Here is a 20,360-nt window from a genome sequence, read left to right on the forward strand (position 1 = left end):
TTATCTCTTTGGCTCGACTGAGCCTAACGACTTCCCTCCCTCCTGTCTGATGGTTTACAAAATTAAAACTTTACATCTTTACATTTCGCTTTGCTTCCTATCCTTGTTATACCATTACCTAGAATATTATATTAGTCAACCTGAATAGGTAGCACTTTCACCTTACAGATCTTCAGATAACCCTGCTAGTGTTGTCAATTGCTTACAGTTGTCTTTCAAATATAATATAAATTTGTTCCAGTCTTTTTGGAATGCTTGGTCGCGCTGTTTCTGGATTCTTCCCATCAGTTTTGCCAGTTCTGCAAAGTCCATCATTTTCATCTGCCACTCTTCTTTTGTTGGTAGCTCCTATTGTCTCCATCTTTGGGCTAACAAAATTCTTGCCGCAGTTGTTGCATATAAGAACAATTTGTTATCTTGTCTCGGTATCTCACTACCCACTATACCTAATAAAAAGGCTTCTGGTTTTTTTTAAGAAAGGTGTTTTAAAACATTTTCTTTAACTCATTATATATCATTTCCCAGATCATTTCTTCAGCCTGTCTTATGATGTTGCTACACTCCAGGCACATGCAGCCAGCTGCGCCATCCATAACTGACCCTTAAATAGGTACGATTGTGTCCAACTGAGGCCACTTCTGCACTACATATTAAAAGCAGTATGATACCATTTTAACAATCATGGCTTCCCCCAAAGACTCCTGGGAATTGTAGTTTATTGAGGCTGAACTGTGAGGATCCCGCACAGACAACTTTCAGCACTCTTAACCAACTACAGTGTTAAGTTGTGGGTGAACATATCAGACGACACAGCGATTCTCCAAACAGCTCTTGTTTATTCACAGGCTAGAACAGAACTGAACTGAAGGGTTCAGCCAGCCTGCTTATATAGAGCTCCAGTACAATGTAACTGTAACAACTTTCTGTAACTATCCAATCACTGAACGTCACTTTCGATCCCTTATTTGCATATGTGGACCTGAACTATCTACAGTATCCCCCTGCTGGCCCAGGGTGAGAACTTCAGTACATAACATACAGTTCCCAAGGTTCTTTGGGGGAAGCAATGGACTATTTAAAGTGGTGCCATAGCCATTGAAATTTACGTCCATAAGTTAGTCATGTCCATTATCTTCACTGGGTCTGCTCTCAGTAGGAGTAACAATGGATACAACCTATTGGATTTGTCCTGCCCTGTCTTAATGTCTCAGGTGGAATTACTACTTCAAAATGATTTGCGAGGAAAGAGTATTTTTGGTGGCAAATGACACATACTTATCTACATTATTTAGCCATAAGGTGTTGACTGAGATGGATTGTGCTGTTCTTTTTCCTCTTCCCTAGCTACCTTTGTCTGTTTTGTCCTTGTACCAAAGCTGATTGGGTACCAGGCAAGCTCATTTCCTATTTGTTGTTTGCTGTTTTTTTTTGGGGGGGGGGAAGCTTGTTTATATTGCTTGTACAATTGCACATTTCTCTTTGTGATTCTCCACAGTTTTGTGCAATTCTGCATGAGATTCACTTTTGTTTGAATCTCTCTCTGAACACGGGAGACAAGCAGAAGCCTTGCCAATGGGGTGAGAGAAGAAAACAAACAGACAAAGACCGAGGGCAGCTTTTTGGCATCAGATGGCTCAGAGCTGTGCAAACAAAGAGCCCGTTTATAGTTTGGCAGGAGCTGCTGTCAAAGTTGACGGTCAGATGCACCTTTCCTGAAAAAGGAATATTGTGCAAGTTTCTGCAGCAGAGTCCTGACCAGTTTATTTGGCAACTAAAAGTAGTCCTACAAAAGATTGAATCCTATAGATGAGCCAGCAAACCCAGCAATGAAATCACCTCGAGGGGGAGGAAAATATCACATTAGAAAGACATTGATATACCAAAACATCGCTAACAAGCCTTTCCAGTGGCATAGTGTGGGGGGTGCAGGGGGGGCCAGCCGCTCCGGGCGCAACATCTTGGGGGGGGCGCTCACACTCGCAGTGCTAAAATCAGTGCTAAAATCCACAGGTTAGGGGGCGCAAATTACTTGCCTTGCCCCGGGTGCTGACAACCCACGCTACGCCACTGAGCCTTTCTGTTTAAATTGCTTCCCTTAAAGCTCGTCGTTTAAAACTTCAGTTTGTATCTCAATTTCCTGGCTTGGACATTTGGGTCTGATAGCACAGCCTAACCCCCAAAAGAACTGCAAACAAGACAGAAAAAGAAATTGCCTGATACCTGAATCAGTTTGTGTGTGTGTGTGTGTGTGTGTGTGTGCGCGCGCGCGCAAAGGGAATGATGTCATGCGTACACTGAGAGACAATGTGTATACTACATGTGTGTGTGAGATCCACCAAATATACTTTTTCAAAAAAACATAGGAAAAAAGCATGTACATTGAGCCACTTGTCCATATCCAATTGTCCACGTGATATCAATTACATAGACCTTGACATGTGCTTTGCTAAAGCCTAATACTGCAAAGGGCTACTCATAGAACAGCAATGGACATTTGAGAACTGGTATCATTGCCCCTATTTGTCTGATATTATCTTGCTTGATTTTTCAGCGCTACTTCTAGTTTATTCTAACAGACTTTGCTAGCCTCTGGTGATTATCTGGCTATATAATAATAATAATAATAATAATAATAATAATAATAATAATAATTTATTATTTGTACCCCACCCATCTGGCTGGGTTTCCCCAGCCACTCTGGGCGGCTTCCATAGAAACAAAAAATACGGTAAAATATCACAGATTAAAAACTTCCCTGAACAGAGCTGCCCTTGGCTCAGCACCCGGAGCTGGAGGTTATTTTCCTTCCTTTTCTGTTTGGTGCAAGGCTAACCTCCCTCAGAAAACCTGACACATACACACCCCGGACACATGCACACAAATCTGAGCTACGGCCAAACAACAATATTTGCAGTAACAAGCAATAGCTGCATAAACAGGAGTCTGATAACGTTTTGGGGCCTTGTAGCATTGATTGTCCAGGAGCAGCAAATGTAAGTACATTGCAAATACAGTAGTACCTTGGTTCTCAAACGCCTTGGTACTCAAACAACTTGGAACCCAAACACTGCAAACCCGGAAGTAAGTGTTCTGGTTTGCGAACATTTTTCGGAAGCCGAACATGCTCCATTTTGAGTGTTATGCTTCCAATTTGAGTGCCACACTTCCATTTGACTGTTACACTGAGGTCTGTCTGTTTTTGCTATTTATTTTGCGTTTTTGTTTTTGGGGCTCTCTTTTGTTTGTTTTTGTGACTGTGTGGAACCCAGTTCAGCAGCTGATTGATTGATTGATTGATTGTGTTTATTACTTTCATTTTATGGATCAATGGTCTCGTTAGATAGTAAAATTCATGTTAAATTGCTATTTTAGGGGTTGTTTTTAGAAGTCTGGAACGGATTAATCTGTTTTGCATTACTTTCTATGGGAAAGCGTGTCTTGGTTTTGGAACGCTTTGGTTTTGGAACGGACTTCTGGAATGGATTAAGTTTGAGAACCAAGGTACCACTGTACAATACTTTAAAGCCAACCAGGGGCAGCTGGAAATTGGTATTCCAACCAGCGGGTGATAGCAAAGAGGCTCTTATTCATAGAATCATAGAATTGGGAGTTGGAAGGGACCTGGAGGGTCATCTAGTCCAACCCCCTGCAATACAGGAATCCTGCCCACAGCTGTCCCTGGTTAACAGCCAGACGCACTGATCCATTGTGCCACCTGAGCTAAAAGGAAGTGTATGCGAGATCCTAGGTACAAATGTGGCTACGAACATCTCATCCTAGTAGTGACTTCAGCCAGGAGAGATGAGCCCTATTGTAAGGGATTTGGGTCAGTAGCCATTGCAGCACAGAGTTGTTTGCAAAAGCTAGCAAATCTTTGTTTCAAACATTCAGCATATGGACCTAGTAGCAACCAGGTCTAACAGCAACTGATCAGCACTTCTGCTTTTACTAACTGAGGGACAGAAGTGGTTCTCGGTCTTCGTCTCCTTTCTTGACCAGAGCTGTACTCCCAGTGATACTCAGGACACACACTCTAAGTTACTGAAGGTGGCTGGAAAGGCGGTTACAATTAAGCACACGTTGCAGACAGCTCCGCTCAGCATACAAATCATGCATCTTCACAACAAAGCATCTTGGATTTCTTCCAAAAAGAGTGCAGAACCAGCCTTCACCACTAAGGGGCTTCTGTTTTCCTCTTCAGCTTTACACACAGGACAATTTCAACACATCTCCTGTTGCAGATTTCGTGGCACGGCAAAGTCTTCCGTATCACTTTGTACGATGGTACAGGTGACCAGATGACTGCAGGGACTGAGAAAGCCTGCCACGGAGCTGTTTATTTCTTCACATGTATGGACTCGCTGCTTCAGTTTATTGTGAAGTCCAATCCTATGTGGGCTTCCTTGGAAGTAAGATCCATTCAGTTCAATGGGAATTGATGCCTTATGGGGGGAAACAGCAGGATTACAGCCTTAGGAGTAACTCCCATTGGACTCAGCGGGTCTTACTTCGCCCATATTTTTAAAATTCATGCTAATTGACAAGCATATTCATTACCCCCTGCCTGAATTGCACCCCTGGAGTTCTCACTGCTCAAAGAATTGGGGTGCAAGCATGCAACAACACTATGCTGGTGTTAGGCCTTGTGTGCTGGCAGCTGACAGTAGTCATTGATATAGCAGGAGGATAGGGTTGCCCTGACAATGAAAGCCGTAATGTTATTTAATCCTTTTCTTGCTTTATTTGTTATTTAATCCCTTTTACGGTTTCCTAAACCACACTTGTTTCTCAGCAGGAGATTAATTAGCAAGAGTCAAGTGACTTGCACTCATCCGTGGGAGTATAGAAATCTTATCCTTGATTCTAAATACATCTGTCATTAGGATAATTTTACTTTGCTTTATTTGCGCGTGGATAGAGGGAGAAGATGGAGCAAAGTCACCATTACTGTTAGACCTGGCCAGAAACGCACCGGGCTAAGTCCAGCCAATAGTGTACCAGGCAGTATTTTCGGCAGTACTTAAATCTGGTTGAACTAAAATCCCACTGAATTATCTTGCGAGGTGGGGAAAACAATCTCAGCTTTTTCAGAAGAAGCTCAGTAACTATTCATGTTTTAAATAATGCAAGCAGTATGAGTGCAGAGGACTATTACGTAAGCCCACATTTTCTATAATCCAACCAATTTGGCAACAAGAATACGCTGGAAGCAGAAGTGCTCCCAGAATAATTCAAGGACTTCTTCAGTACTGAAAGGTACATCTGCTTTGTGGATTGAATTAATATGAACTCTGTGGTCCATAGATGGGAGAACAGAGAGATTGGCATAGGTAGTGGAACAGAATTTACATGACAGAATTTCCAGCTCTGAGGGCTTTCTGGACGTTCCCTCCCTGCGAGAAGTGAGGTTACAGGGACCAGGCAGAGCGCCTTCTTGGTAGTGGCGCCCACCCTGTGGAACGCCCTCCCATCAGATGTCAAGGAAATAAACAACTATCTGACTTTTAGAAGTCATCTGAAGGCAGCCCTGTTTTAACGTTTGATGCTTTATCGTGTTTTTAATATTCTGTTGGGAGCTGCCCAGAGTGGCTGGGGGGAAACAGCCAGATGGGTGGGGTATAAATAATATATTATGATGATGATGATGATGATGGTGATGACCGTGGCAAAGTGATTCTCCTCTTCATGTGGTTATTTTAGAATACCCTTTCTAAGGTTTAGCATTCAACCACTGCATCCAAACCACAGAAACCCCATTCCAAAGATGCCCCAAATCAATCTTCATTCGGCTGATGTCTTCCACAACCCCTTCCAACCCCAGCGCACAGGAAAGTGAAGGGAAGTGGGTCAAGGTTCGTCCTGAAGGACCTGCCAGGAGAGAGGAAAAATAAAGTCATGGCTCACCCAGGAGAAAAGTACACTGAGAGAGACTCCAAAAGGAAAGGGCAGGGAAGCAGCAGCTGTACAGGACACAGGGCATGGTCAGTTAACATTAATGCAATTCCAACAGGACTTTGACCTCTGTAGATTAGATAAGCAGGCAAATTCCACATTACTTCTCTCTGGGAAGCGCTTGAGTTAGATATTGTTCATAAATATTCAGTTTTTTAAATGCAGGCTAAGCAGGGAGCATTGCACGGTTGTATGTGCCTGGTTTAATTGTTGCGTTTTATATGCTGTGCAGTGCTGGACATAACTCTTGGCAGCGACTATTGTCTATGAAGACAGAGAGGCAAACATTTGAATGCAGCTTCTGGATTGAAAACACGTAATCCAGGAATTCAGGCCAGGGCACACGGCTCTCCGCACCCACCCATTTCACTCTCTTAATAGCCCTGCAAGGTAGGTTCGGCTGAAAGAATGATTAGCCCAAGACTACCCAGGGAGAGTTTAGTCACTGAGTGGGGATTTCAACTCGGGTTATCTCCAGTCCCATTCAGTACAGTGCAAAGGCACAGCAGTCATTGAAGCCTGACAAAGTGACTATACACGAGCTCTCAGTGATTTGTATTGTGGTGATAAGAGCCCTCCTGGATTAGACCCAAGGCCTGTCTTAGTCCAGCGTCCCGCTTCTCACAGTAGCCATCCAGGTGCCCATGGGAAGTTCCAAAGCAGGTGATACGGTAATAGCTGTCTCTACCTGTTCTTCCCAGCTACTGGTATTAAGATGCGGACGCAGGTGGTGCTGTAGCCTAAACCACTCAGCCTCTTGGGCTTGCCAATCAGAAGGTCGGCGGTTCAAATCCCCGCGATGGAGTGAACTCCTGTTGCTCTGTCCCTGCTCCTGCCAACCTAGCAGTTCGAAAAGCACACCAGCGCAAGTAGATAAATAGGTACCGCTGCAGCGGGAAGGTAAATGGTGTTTCCATGTGCACTGGTTTCCGTCACAGTGTCCCGTTGCGCCAGAAGCAGGTTAGTCATGCTGGCCACATGACCCGGAAAGCTGTCTGTGGACAAACACCGACTCCCTTTTTCAGCGAGATGAGCGCCGCAACCCCATAGTCACCTTTGACTGGCCTTAACTGTCCAGGGTTCCTTTACCTTTACCTATCAAGATGCATGTTGGCTCTGAACATGGGTATTGCATATAGCTAAAATGCACCAGGCATTGTTACCTTTCCTCGTTGGGGGCCTGATAATTTTGGTTGCCCTTTTCTGTACAGTTTTACAGTATCCTTTTTTTGAGAAGCAGTGACCAGAACTGTACACGGTATTCCAAGTTTGGTTCCACCATCTGTTTGTATAAAAGAATGATCCCTACTGCGGAATTCACTCACTGCACACTGGGTTGCCGATTTCATTGTCCTGTCCACCACAACCCCAAGATCCCTTTCTTGAGCAGTTACTGCCACCTCAAACTCCATTAGAGTATGGGATTAGGACTTCTTGCGCCACATTGTGTGTCACTTTCTAATCTGTAATTCTTGGGATCTCTCTTGTATTCATTGTTATTTTTTTTTAAGTAGTGGTTATATCATCTGCTTTCCGGTCCTCAGATAAAAGGGACACGTTACACGTTTTTGTTAGAAGACTAGCAATTTCACAACCGAGCTCTTCAGGAACTCTCAGGGTTGATACCATCTGGACTCAGCGATTTGTTAATTTTTAATTTAGCAATAAGGCCCAAAACTTCATCCCTTGTCACCGCTGCTTGTCTCAGTTCTTCGGACTCCCTTCCTGATCAAATCAGCTCAGGCACGGGTACCTGACCTTTGTCTTCCATAGTCAGCGAAAACAGATGGAGGAACTCTCTCACCTTTCTTACAATCTCCTTGTCATCTAACCAGCTAACACCTACCCTAGCTGCTTTCTTGCTTCTGGTGTATGCAAATAATTGCTTTACTGTTGCATTTTCATGTTTCTCTTCGGGGATTCCCCCCTCTCTTCATCTCTTACTGTCTGCTCACATTGGGGGGGGGTAAGTGTGTTGTTCTCGTTTCAGCTGTCATTGTGATCTAATAGTTGCCATCTGCTTTTGTTTTGATGGCTGTACTATTTTGAATTAACAAAGTTTAAAAGCACATGAACAGACAGAAGAAGTAGAAGCCATAGCAGCTAGCAGATGACATTAGCCCTCCTCCTTTGAAAAAGAAAAAGGAAGACCTAGAAGTGTGCTTCCCTGCCTTCTGCTATGGGCTTCCCCAGACTTCTGGTTGTGCCGTAGTTTGTAAGCATGGCCCTGTGCTTTCCAGGTTTTGGGGTTTTTTCCTTCCTCCCCCATCCCAAACCATTTTTATTTGATTTTACAAATATGAATTTATAACCAGACCAAATATGCACCCATGTAAAGAGATTACTCTGAATCTTGGGAATTCCCACTTTTCCCTCTGTGGGTCCTGTTGTCAGCATTTTCAACTGCATATTATTTCATAATCTATATTTTATGTCTATCCATAGTGTCCATAGTATTTGCAAGTGAGATTAAAATCCTGCTAATGTTTTCATCTGCTTACAGTGGTCTCCTAAATAAATTATAAACTTTCCCCATTATTTCTTAAATTTCTTGTCTTCTTGGTCTCTGAGTTTTCCGGCCACTTTTGCCATTTCACCGTAGTCTAACAGCTTAGTTTGTCATTCCTCTCTGGCTAGGACTCTTTCTTCTTTCCATCTCTGGGCTAGTAGCATCCCTGCTACTGCTGTTGCATACATAAAAAGTCTTTTCTGTTCCTTTGGGATGTCGGTACCTATAATTCCTAATAGAAAGAGTTTTTTAAAAAGTTATTTTAAACATTTTTTTTCAGTTCATTATATATCATTTCCCAGAAAGCCTTTATAACCTTACATGGCCACCACATATGCTAAAAGGTACCTTCTTCTTCTTTACACTTTTTGGGGGGTTTTCTTGTCCCACTGCTTTCCCTGGGAAAACCTGCTGTTTACCACTGGATTTGAACAAACATCAGTCAGGTTTTCTGCAGATAGCACTGTTCATGCCTCAGTCTCGTACAGATGAGTGAGCCACGGGCATCAGTACCATCTCAACTATGGCATTCTCGCCAGTGTCTTAAAAATACACTGTTTTCTGTTAAAGGGAATGAGAAGCTTGGGCTTTTCCTGGCTGGGTCTGTGTGCTGGACGGCCGGAAGCAACTGCAGGGGTGAAACTGCCCCATCATGGCCTTTTCTCTGCCAGGAAAGAACTTCCAGAGGGGTATCGATGTCAGTCTGCAGCGGCAAAAACAGCAAGGTTTTATTTACGATGGCATTCTAATGAATTTGCCTCTAGCCGCATGTAATGAAAACTTGCGCCGTAATAAATCGGTTGGTCTTTAAGGAGCCACAAACCTCTTTGATGTTTTTTCTGGCTGCTAGGAAAGCTGTGCCTGTTGCTGAATTTGTTTCACGGCCGTGCAAAAGTTAGATTAAAACAGCCACACCACCTGTCCCCTCCCAGGTGTCACCCTATGAAACAATCCAATATTGTTAAAAATGGTGGTGCAGCAAGTTCATTTTAGACTCTGGTTTTGGAGGGACCTCCTTCTTTAGATGGCAATGTGCACTGTGGTTTGTAAAAAATGTTGTTGTTGTTGTTTAGTCGTTCAGTCGTGTCCGACTCTTCGTGACCCCATGGACCAGAGCACGCCAGGCACTCCTGTCTTCCACTGCCTCCCGCAGTTTGGTCAGACTCATGTTGGTAGCTTTGAGAACACTGTCTAACCATCTCGTCCTCTGTCGTCCCCTTCTCCTTGTGCCCTCCATCTTTCCCAACATCAGGGTCTTTTCCAGGGAGTCGTCTCTTCTCATGAGGTGGCCAAAGTATTGGAGCCTCAGCTTCACGATCTGTTCTTCCAGTGAGCACTCAGGGCTGATTTCCTTCAGAATGGAGTGGTTTGATCTTCTTGCAGTCCATGGGACTCTCAAGAGTCTCCTCCAGCACCATAATTCAAAAGCGTCAATTCTTCGGCGATCAGCCTTCTTTATGGTCCAGCTCTCACTTCCATACATCACTACTGGGAAAACCATAGCTTTTACTATACGGACCTTTGTTGGCAAGGTGATGTCTCTACTTTTTAAAATGCTGTCTAGGTTTGTCATTGCTTTCCTCCCAAGAATCAGGCGTCTCTTAATTTCGTGGCTGCTGTCACCATCTGCAGTGATCATGGAGCCCAAGAAAGTAAAAATAGGCCTACTGAATCAGGCCAAAGGTGCCTTTGGCTCAGGATCCTGTTCTCAAAGTGGCCAACCATGTACAAGCAGGTCACAAGCGCTGTGCAACAGCACTTTTGCCACGTGTTCCCCAACTACTGATATTCAAAGGCATACAGAAACTCTTTGATGTGAAATGATCCCACCTATAGTGGTACCTTGGTACTCAAACACCTTGGTTCCCAAATGCCAAAAACCCGGAAGTAAGTGTTCCGGTTTTTGGACATTTTTCAGAAGCCGGACATCTGATGTAGCTGTCAGTTATTGTTTCCGGGGCACTTGCACCAATCAGAATCTGCGCCTTTGTTTTCAAACATTTCAGAAGTCAAACAGACTTTTGGAATGGATTAAGTTTGGCGCTTTTGTTTTTGCTTTTTATTTTGCGTTTTTGTTTCGGTTAATTTGTTATTAATTATTTCCCTCAAGAGTTAAATGATAACTAATCAGAGGCAGCTACAGTTCCAAATGGCAACAAAATATCTGTGAAAGGAAGAAAAGTAGCTTTACTCAAGTGTGTTGCAGGTAGAAATACTGTTTGTAATGAAGTGAGAGCAATAGTTTACTTGCTTGAATTAACAAATAAGAAAGTTTTGAGAATTTAAATTCTAGATTAAAATTGATTACTTAATTGAGAAGGGGATTGTAACAAAAACACTGGGGCCTAATTTGAATAGTAGAGTGCCTGGTATCTGGTGAGGAGACCAAAGTACCCGTTAGGAGAGCTATGAGATTCAGGTGAGGGTCAGATGCCTTGCCATTCCCAGCAGGTATATAAGAGGACGACCCGGCCTGCCCAGGGTTAAATGCCATGAAGACTGAACTTGATTCCTTAGAAAGGAACAAGACATGGGAACTAGTTCCAGGCCTGCCCAGGCCACAAAAGATGTACAAAGTTGAGTTATTGCAAAAGTTTTTCTGTGTTAATTTTATGCATTTTTAAAAATCACCATGGTATTTAACAATAATATCTTATGTCCTTTAGAGGAGAAATTGTGAATTGCAGAATTTTAAATACCCGTCATCATCCTTGGCTTCACTCAATTTTGTTTATAACACTCTTCCATTTTCTTCTAGTTGTGAGGGTGGGGGGTGCGGAGGGGCCTCACAAGTGGAATAGCCTAGGGCCTCTCTTCATCTAAATCAGGCCCTCGCTCCCCGTAATCAGATGTAGAACGCAGCCATTGTGATAAGACTTATTCCCTTTCGAAACCTGGTAACCCAGCTATGCTGCGGTTAGGCGCCCTTCTGCAGGTCTCTGCCCTGACGTCAGCACCAGCTAAGAACCTGGGCAACAGGGCCTTTTTAAGCTCTAAGGCACAACTCTATGCCAGGGTGCCATGAATTGAAATATTGGGGTGGGGGAGGTAAGCCCCACCTTGTATGATGAGCCACATGATGTGGCACACGCACACCATTTGAATGGCAATGTCCATCAACGGGGGCAGGGGGGCTGACCCCCTCAAATATTTTATTGGGGGTGGGGTTGAAGGTACCTTGGCTCCTATGGACCAGGGCAATGAGGCCTCTGCTCTAAGGGCACCACCAGCTAAGAACCTGGGTTGCAGGGCAATTTAAAGGTTTAAGATACAACCCTATGCACACACACAGCTGGGGAAATGGCCCATGGTCATAGCCAGGATTTTTGTTTAGGGGTGGGGGGCAGGCTTTTGTTAGGGGGGGGGCAGAACCTCAGATTTGTATTGATTTAGGCAGGCAGCTGCCCCCCCTCCCGCCCCCCTGAAGTGGCCCCTTTTCGAGGAATCATGGGCAGGATCGGTGCCGGCATCTACTTTAATAAGGGGAGGGGGCAATCGATGTACCTTATCTTTCCCTGTGTTTTGCAACACACATAAAAACTTTAATAAAAACTATATATATTTATATGTGTGTGTGTGTGTGTGTGTGTGTGTGTGTGTGTATACCGGTATATTTTGGGGGCTAGGAGGGGCTGGCAATCCAGCTGCGTCTGGCGCCTTCTTCAGCTCGCCTGCATCCCCGAACGTCAGCCTGCGAGTTCCGCCGCTGGTGTGAAACTGTTTTCTATTGCCCCGACACGCGCCGGCTGTTTCACACGACCGGCGGAACTCGCAGCTAGATTGCTTTCTCTTGCCCGGACACGCGCCGGCTATCTAGCTGCGAGTTCCGCTGGTCGTGTGAAACAGCCGGCGCGTGTCGGGGCAAGAAAAAGCAGAGTGGGAGCGGGGGGGGGGGGAGAGAGAAGAGAGAATGCGCCCAGCGAGGAAAGAGCCGCCTCTGTTTTGCCCAGAGAACCCGGCGTCCTGCTCCATTTGTGTCACTCCCTCGCCTGCGCGCTCTCCCTTTCGCTGCCTCCCTCCCTCCCTCCCTCCCTCCTTCTCGCTCTCCCTCCCGCCCCCGACCGGGTCACTCGAGGACACAGGCCGCCTCTCGCCGTGGGAAGCGCCGCAGCCTCGCCGGCGTCTCGCTTTGGGTCTTCCGAGCCCGCGCTTGGCAGGTGAGGCCCTCCTCCCTTCGCGCCCCCGGCCCGGCCAGCCGCCCTCCGGCCCTCCTCCTCCCCGTCTCTCCCTTCCCTGCCCGGAGGGGGTTGCTTTGCAAAAGCCAGCGCGACGCGGACGGAGGCGGAGACTGGACGGAGCGGGAGGCAGGCAGGGACTTCGTAACGCGGCAAACGGGGAGGCCCGCAGGACAGAAATGGGAGTTTCCAGGGGAGGGAGAGAGAGATTATGGGCGCGCGTTACGCGGGGTTGGTCTAGATGACCCCGGGGGTCCCCTTCCGACTCCGCGCTTCTGGTCCTTTCGAGGGGAGGAGGAGGAGGAGGAGGACGGAGCGCCTCTCATCTCCTGCACGTGGGTCATTAAGAGCTGATTAGTTTCTGCAGCGGCGGCGGCGACAAGGGCGGTTGGAAAAGGAAGTGGCTCGGCCAGGACAAAACCGCAGAAAGCGACTACTTGGCCCCCTTTCAAGATGATTAAAGCGGATTAGTCAGCCCTCGGAGAGCTGACAGCTCGCGAAGTGTGATGATCCCGTGTCTCTGCGCGTTTCCCTCGGAAACGGAAAAAGCGTCGTTGCACTCATGGCGTGGGGCTTGTTCCTCTCGCCACCCCGGGGTGGGAATGGGGCTGGGATGCGCCCATCCCACAAGGGGAAGCTGGCTCTTACTGTCCCAGCCCTGTGGGCAGGGAACAAGGCTTTCTCCGGAATGTGTGAGTGGGGCCCAGCGCAAATCCCACTCAGATCAATGGGGTTCAAGTTCCTCAGTCAGCTGTGTGTAAGGCAGAGTTGGGGGTGGGGGGAAACCCTTTCTGCCCTCGTGGTCGCATACCCTCGTGGGCAACTTTCCGGATTATGGAATCACAGAATGGTAGAGTTGGAAGGGATCCGAGGGTCATCTAGTCCAACCGCCTGCGATGCAGGAATCTTTTGCCCAACTCAGGGCTCGAACCCACAACCTTGAGATTAAGAGTCTCGTGCTCTACTGACTGAGCTAATTTTGGCTTGCCCAATAGTAGGCAGGACTTGAGGCAAAAAATAAATAAATGCCAAAGCCGGCAGCATGGGCAAGGGAGCTGGGGTGGGCAGGGGGGCATCTGCCCCCAATCAATAAAATTCAATAAAGATACATTGCAAACTGAGGTTCTGCCTGCCCCCCAAAATCCTGGCTACGGCTATGGCCGGCAGAGCAACAGGTGTGAATCATACCTTGTATAAGGTAGGCTCCAGGCCAGCCATGCAAAAGGCAAAAGTTGCTATGCACACTTTTCCATCCAGCATGCAGAAAAGTTAAGAGGCATTATCACGCTTCAAGGACACATTTCAGTAAGCTTAAACACTGGAAGGGGGGAGCGGAGGAAGAGTCTGGGTCCCCAGTTGTTGTTGGACTACAACTCCCATCATTCCTAGTTAGGACTACAACTCCCATCATCCCTAGCTAGCAGGAGCCAGAGAGCTGCAATTGATGTGGTGCGGTGGGGCTGAGATTCCCTCCTCCTGGTGTTTTCAGCCGTCACTCAATGGCAGCACACATGCAGAATGCGCCAGGTTCAATTCCAGCAATGTCTCTGGGTAGCCTTAAGAAAGATGCTTTGTCTGAAAGCCTGGGCAGCTGCTTTCAGTCAGTAGTCCAAGGATAGGGACTCCCAACTTCCACCAACCTCAGCCAGCATGTCAAATGGCCAGGTATGATGGAAGCTGAAGTCTGGCAACATCTGGAAGGCCGCAGACCCTCAGTCCTGGTGTAGAAAACACTGAACTAGACCGACCAATGATCTGACTTCATGTACGGCAGGTTCCTATGGTTTTAGGTTAAGATTTTGCACATGAACTTTGAAGGAGCACCTTTTCCTGGATTAAAATTAGGGCTGCCAGATTATCAAGGTCTTTCAGATTGAGGCAGGGATACTAGAAACCGACAGAAAAAGCTTGGGGGGGGGGGTGGACAAGCCAGTAGAGGTGCATACTAACCTATTTGCTAACGGTGGTTTTCTAGTTAAGATATGGTAGTTTGTCCTCAATTCCTAGCTGCAGCGCTTCAAGACAGCTGAATTTGGGCAGTGTGGTGTCCTACCTGGTCTATCGTGTTAAATTTTGGGGCCTAGTGAAAGTGGGGGAGAATCTAAACAAAGGGAGTTGTGTTGTAAAGGTACAAATTGTTGCCTTCCTTTGGTTCAGGAAGTGTTGGGATAACGCAGCTGGTTGGCGAGGCCTCCTCAGAATTTATTGAGGCGCTAATCTCTCAAGTGGAAGCTGGGACCAAAATTTGCATGTTCCTATCACTGATAATTAAATCAGATGTGACTTGGTAGCTGACCTCCCTGAGGGCATTCCAGTCTTCCTCATCCAAATATGAGCAGAGAAGTCAGACAGAAGTATGTCAGGCCTCGTTCCACGAAACGCTGGTTTTTAGCTGTCTTTCGTCTGACAGTCAGGAACAAGGATTCTGCTTTCATAGTCAATATTTTGTGTTGTCTGCTAGAGTTTAAAATGGCAAAAGGAGAGGAGCAGAGTTGAAATGATCTATGTGATTGCTGATTAAAAGGATGCCACAAAGATCTGCTCCCTCTCCCTCGGTGGGTTTGTGTATCGTTTGCCAAGTATGAAACATGATTTACCTCCTGCTGCTTCCAGATAGTTCCATGTGCCATCCTCGCCACAGGAATTTCCTAAATAAACTACTGACGTTGGTTGGGATTTTGCTAATGGTAGTATAGGGTTGTCGAGGACATTCAATTTTTCCATCTATTTACTCCAACAATCTTTTTTAATATAACTGCTGTCTGTTGAAATCTAGGTTACCATCTTGAGTTTTTTGCTTTGCGCAAAAAACAATGTGTAATGCAGGGTGATAGTTCCAATGTGTTCATAGAATCGTACAATTGTAGAGTTGACAATTTAGGAATGTTTTGCCCAATCTGAGGGGAACCTGAGATTTAAGAGTAATAACAACAATAATAATAATTTATTATTTATATCTCTCCAGCCACTCTTGGTGGCTCTCAACAGAATATTAAAAACACGATAAAACATCAAACATTAAAAACTTCCCTAAACAGGGTTGCCTTCAGATGTCTTTTAAAAGTCAGATAGTTGTTTCTTTCCTTGACATCTGATGGAAGGGCGTTCCACAGTGTGGGTGCCACTACCGAGAAGGCCCTCTGCCTGGTTCCCTGAAACCTCACTTCTTGCAGGGAGGGAACCACCAGAAGGCCCTCAGAGCTGAACCTCCATGTCCAGGCTAAACGGTGGGAGTGGAGACGCTCCTTCAGGTATCCCTTTAGGGCTTTAAAGATCAGCACCAACACTTTGAATTGTGCTCGGAAACATACTGGGAGCCAATGTAGGTCTTTCAGGACCGGTGTTATGTGGTCTTGGCAGCCACTCCCAGACACCAGTCTAGCTGCCACATTCTGGATTAGTTGTAGTTTCCGAGTAACCTTCAAAGGTAGCCCCACGTAGAGCGCATTGCAGTAGTCTAAGTGGGGGGATAACCAGAGCATGCACCACTCTTGGCGAGACAGCCTCATGTTCTCCCTACTGAGCTCTATCTTTTCACTGTGGGAGGTGAGGCAGAGGGAAATCTCTGCCTGAGAGAACACCAGCTTAATTTTCTATAAGAGACCGGTACCATGGCTCTTCCTGTTGTGTCTGTTTCCCTCGATCAGGAGTGGGGAACCTCAGATCTTGGAACCAAGATAACAGTTGCGCAAAGGACAGTTGCACAAAGGCTCTCCGAACTTCTCTTTCTTGCTCGAACTCTTCTCAGCTCGGCGCCTCTCCCTGGCTCTGACTCTCACCAGGTCTGTTTGCACTGTCACTGTTTTGGCCTTGCTGATCTGTGCCTTTTTGCCTTCCTGGATGGAGAGCAGAAAGAAGTGTGCAAGTGTCAGCTACACTAGTGGCCAAAATTGTGGAAACCTTTTGGAAAAAGTGTATTTCCGCGGGTGGCGCTGTGGTCTAAACCACAGAGCCTAGGGCTTGCTGATCAGAAGGTCGGCGGTTTGAATCCCTGCGACGGGGTGAGCTCCGTTTGGTCCCTGCTCCTGCCAACCTAGCAGTTCGAAAGCACATCAAAGTGCAAGTAGATAAATAGGTACCACTCTGGCGGGAAGGTAAACAGCGTTTCTGTGTGCTGCTCTGGTTCGCCAGAAGCGGCTTAGTCATGCTGGCCACATGACCCGGAAGCTGTACTCCGGCTCCCTTGGCCAATAAAGCGAGATGAGCGCCGCAACCCCAGAGTCGGCCACGACTGGACCTAATGGTCAGGGGTCCTTTACCTTTAACACCTGGTTGGCTCTCTAAACACTCCTGCTCATTGGCTACATTCAAATGAAGGAATACTGTATATCAACCTAAGCAAGTTGTGCTTCCTTTTTCTGGTTATTTGGCTATAACTTTTGATAGAATACAGATAATTGAACAAACTTTGTTGCGTTACAGTCTTCATTAAATTATCTTTGCACTGATATATAATTTTATGGTATTACTAAAAAAATATAAAAGTGGTGTTATGCGCCATCAAACCTCAGAAATACACTTTTCCCAAAAAGTTTCCACAATTTTGGCCACTAGTGTATACAAAGGTGGAATGTGTGTTTGTGGGGTCACCCATTTTTGCCTTGGGCCATCCACCACTTGCATGTGGCCCTTGAAAGGTTGTCCCAAATGGAATGTGGCCCTCAGACTGCCCCACCCCACCCCACCCACCCCTCATCTGGGCATCAATAAGGTCTTTGAATGTCCTTTTTGCTGCTTTTTGCTTGCCAATGGCATCCTGTTTTCAGTGGCCAACCAGATGCCTGTAGGAAGTCTGCAAGCAGGAAAATAGACATAAATTCCTTGAAGTTAATCCTATTAATGGCTACAAATCATGATAACTATATGTTACCTCGAGAAGCCTTTATACCTCTGTATAGAAACTGCCGAGAAGCTCGAGGAAAGTGAGCTCTTGCCTTTTGACTTCTGCTTGTGAGTTTCTCATAGATGTCTGGTTCTCTTTGCTGGTAAACAACAGCTCCACTTACGCTCTCACATGGGAAAATACTTTATACTGTGCAATATAATTGTGACATTGTTCTAGATCTTTGTCAATGGCGTAACGTTATAGAGGTCCTTTGCACAACTGTTACTAACACCTGTGCGTTTGAAGGATAAATTGCTACTTACATTGTTTCATATTATATAATTATTTATGGGTAGTATTGACACGAGACACTATGGCCGAAAAGAGGGGTGTTCTTTTTTTGCTTTTTTTTTTTAAAAAAAGTACAGGCAAACCAAGGTTTCCACAGCACGGAGCCAGGAAATCTGGAAAGGACATCAAGACATTTGTGTCTCAGCCCCACACCGCACAAATTTTTCCTGTTCTGAATGCTTTAATTCTTACAATTAATGAAATTGTCAACTGTGTGCAACAAAAGCACTGTTGACCCTTTTGCCATTGCAAGTTAAATTATAGTAAATTATGTCTTTGGAGCAGGCCTACACAACACGTAACCTACATGACATGACAACCTGATGTGGCAGTCCGCCAGATTGTTCATAACGCCTTCGGTTTAGCAGGTTGCTTGAGGCTGAAAAGCCAAGGGTATAGAATAAACCCAGTGGAATGCAGAATGCCGCAGTTTAAGTCATATGTTGCCTCAAAGGCTGCATATGCAGACTGTCCAAGTGTCCCTATTTTCCGGGGACAGTCCCAGATTTACAGAAGCCGTCCTGGTTTTTTATTTGATCCTGAAATGTCCTGCTTTTCCTTAGGACGTCCCTATTTTCATCTGAGAAATGGAGAAGGGTATAGAATGATCCAAGCCATGTGAAGGCAGCCCTTTATAGGGATGGTTTTTTAAAAAAGCTTAACGTTTTACTATGTTTTTATATATGTTTTTTAACTTGTATGTTTGAATTAATTACATTTTAAATATGTCAACACAGGATAGATTTTGCTTCCCAGTCAGATGGGCAGGGTATAAATGGAATAATAATAATAATAATAATAATAATAATAATAATAATAATGACATCCCTATTTTCATCGGAGAAATGTTGGAGGGTATGTATATGTACATGCCTACTACAGATAATCTAGAAGTAAAACAAATATTAAATATTTGATTCTGCAATCACAAAATTAACAGCCGACTACTGCAAAAATCTTAGCAACATTTCAGTGGCAATGAGTAATTTTCTACAGCTGGTCCCCCCCCCCCAGCAAAACAACTGACCGATACTGAACTATAGTTTCAAAAACCTCTTGTGTATTAAAGAAGTCGAAAAAAGAAAAAGCTAAATGGCATACGGGTGTTTTTAATTGGGGAGGGGCATAAAAGGTAAAGGGACCCCTGATCATTAGGTCCAGTCGTGGCCGACTCTGGGGTTGCAGCACTCATCTTGCTTTCTTGGCCGAGGGAGCCGGCGTACAGCTTCCAGGTCATGTGGCCGCTTCTGGCGAACCAGAGCAGCACATGGAAACACTGTTTACCTTCCCGCCAGAGCGGTACCTATTTATCTACTTGCACTTTGACATGCTTTTGAACTGCTAGGTTGGCAGGAGCAGGGACCGAGCAACGGGAGCTCACCCTGTCGCGAGGATTCGAACCACCGACCTTCTGATCAGAAGCCCTAGTGGTTTAACTCACAGTGCCACACACGTCCCTGGGGAGGGGCATATTAAGCAAAAAACATTGTAGAAAATAAAATATGGGCAACTGGCTAAGTGAAAGTAAGGAGCAGACTTGTCAGATTTTTGAGCTTAGAGCTTGATGATACATTAGAAACAGTTGTTTCCAAATTAAAACAACAACTATTATTGAAATTGGACTGAGGCCAGAATCACTTGCAGAAAATGCTTGCAGGATCTACTGTGTTATGATTGCTGATGTCTCCAAAAAGAGCTCATCACAACACCTACAAATAGAGCTTTAAAGTGGGATAATTGTTTATGTTATGAAACATAGCGGAGGTATATTTTTTAAATATTAAGGCTTTCAATTTCTCTGCAATCCTATACACACACACACTTGCCTGGGAGTAAGTAAGATGGAGCTTAGTGGTACTTTCTGTTATAGGATTGCATTGTTACTGCATCTGCTCATTTGGCAGAAAATTAACTACTGTACTTTCATTGATATGGGGAAACTGGAAACATTAACAGGATAATGAAGGCATGACAGACAGGCACGATGCTCTTAAGGGGAAGAAACTGAATGTATTTGGACTTTGCCACTTGACTATTCTTCAAGGGTCAATTGCATCTCACTCCAGGTGAGCAGGCAAGTAGGAAATTGTTTGACTGTATTAAGTGCAGTATCATAACAGCAGCACCAAACCCTAAACTCTCAGACACTGTTTTTCTACAATTCTCCGCCCCACCCACACATCATGTGAATTTGTCTGCGTTACTTTTTCTACCCTGCTCCAAAGCGAATTAGGCTTAAAGATTCTGCCCTAATTTCTTTCCAGAGATTTCTTGATTGGACACTTCGACCTAATTGGACACTTTAAGGCGGTTGCCAAAGCCGGCACTAATAGGTTGCTGCCAGTTTTCCATCAATGATTAATAAAGTTCATTTAGAGGATCAATTAGCATTTTGAAAAGAGGATTTTGAAACAGAAATGTTATAAAAGCTTCACAGAGCAGAGTTTTGTTGGTGCTTATTTCTGTGTGAGGAAGTAGGTGCCATAATTAACAGTAATAAGCAATTTGTTTTGGAGCAGCATTTTTTTTTTTTTAAGTTCGGGTGGTA

General features: G+C 45.2%; 1 protein-coding gene across 1 annotated transcript in view; it reads left to right on the plus strand.

Moving 5' to 3' along the window:
• Positions 1 to 12,515: 12,515 nt before the first annotated feature.
• Positions 12,516 to 20,360, plus strand: part of THRB (thyroid hormone receptor beta) — a 174,394-nt gene continuing 166,549 nt past the window's right edge. The window contains exon 1 of the mRNA XM_083405116.1: positions 12,516 to 12,618. The gene's annotated coding sequence lies outside the window, so the exon portion shown is untranslated. The remainder of the gene's footprint in view (positions 12,619 to 20,360) is intronic.

This window comes from Podarcis tiliguerta (genome assembly GCF_965153285.1).
Source record: "Podarcis tiliguerta genome assembly, chromosome: 12".
In the NCBI taxonomy this organism is placed as follows: Eukaryota; Metazoa; Chordata; class Lepidosauria; order Squamata; family Lacertidae; genus Podarcis; species Podarcis tiliguerta.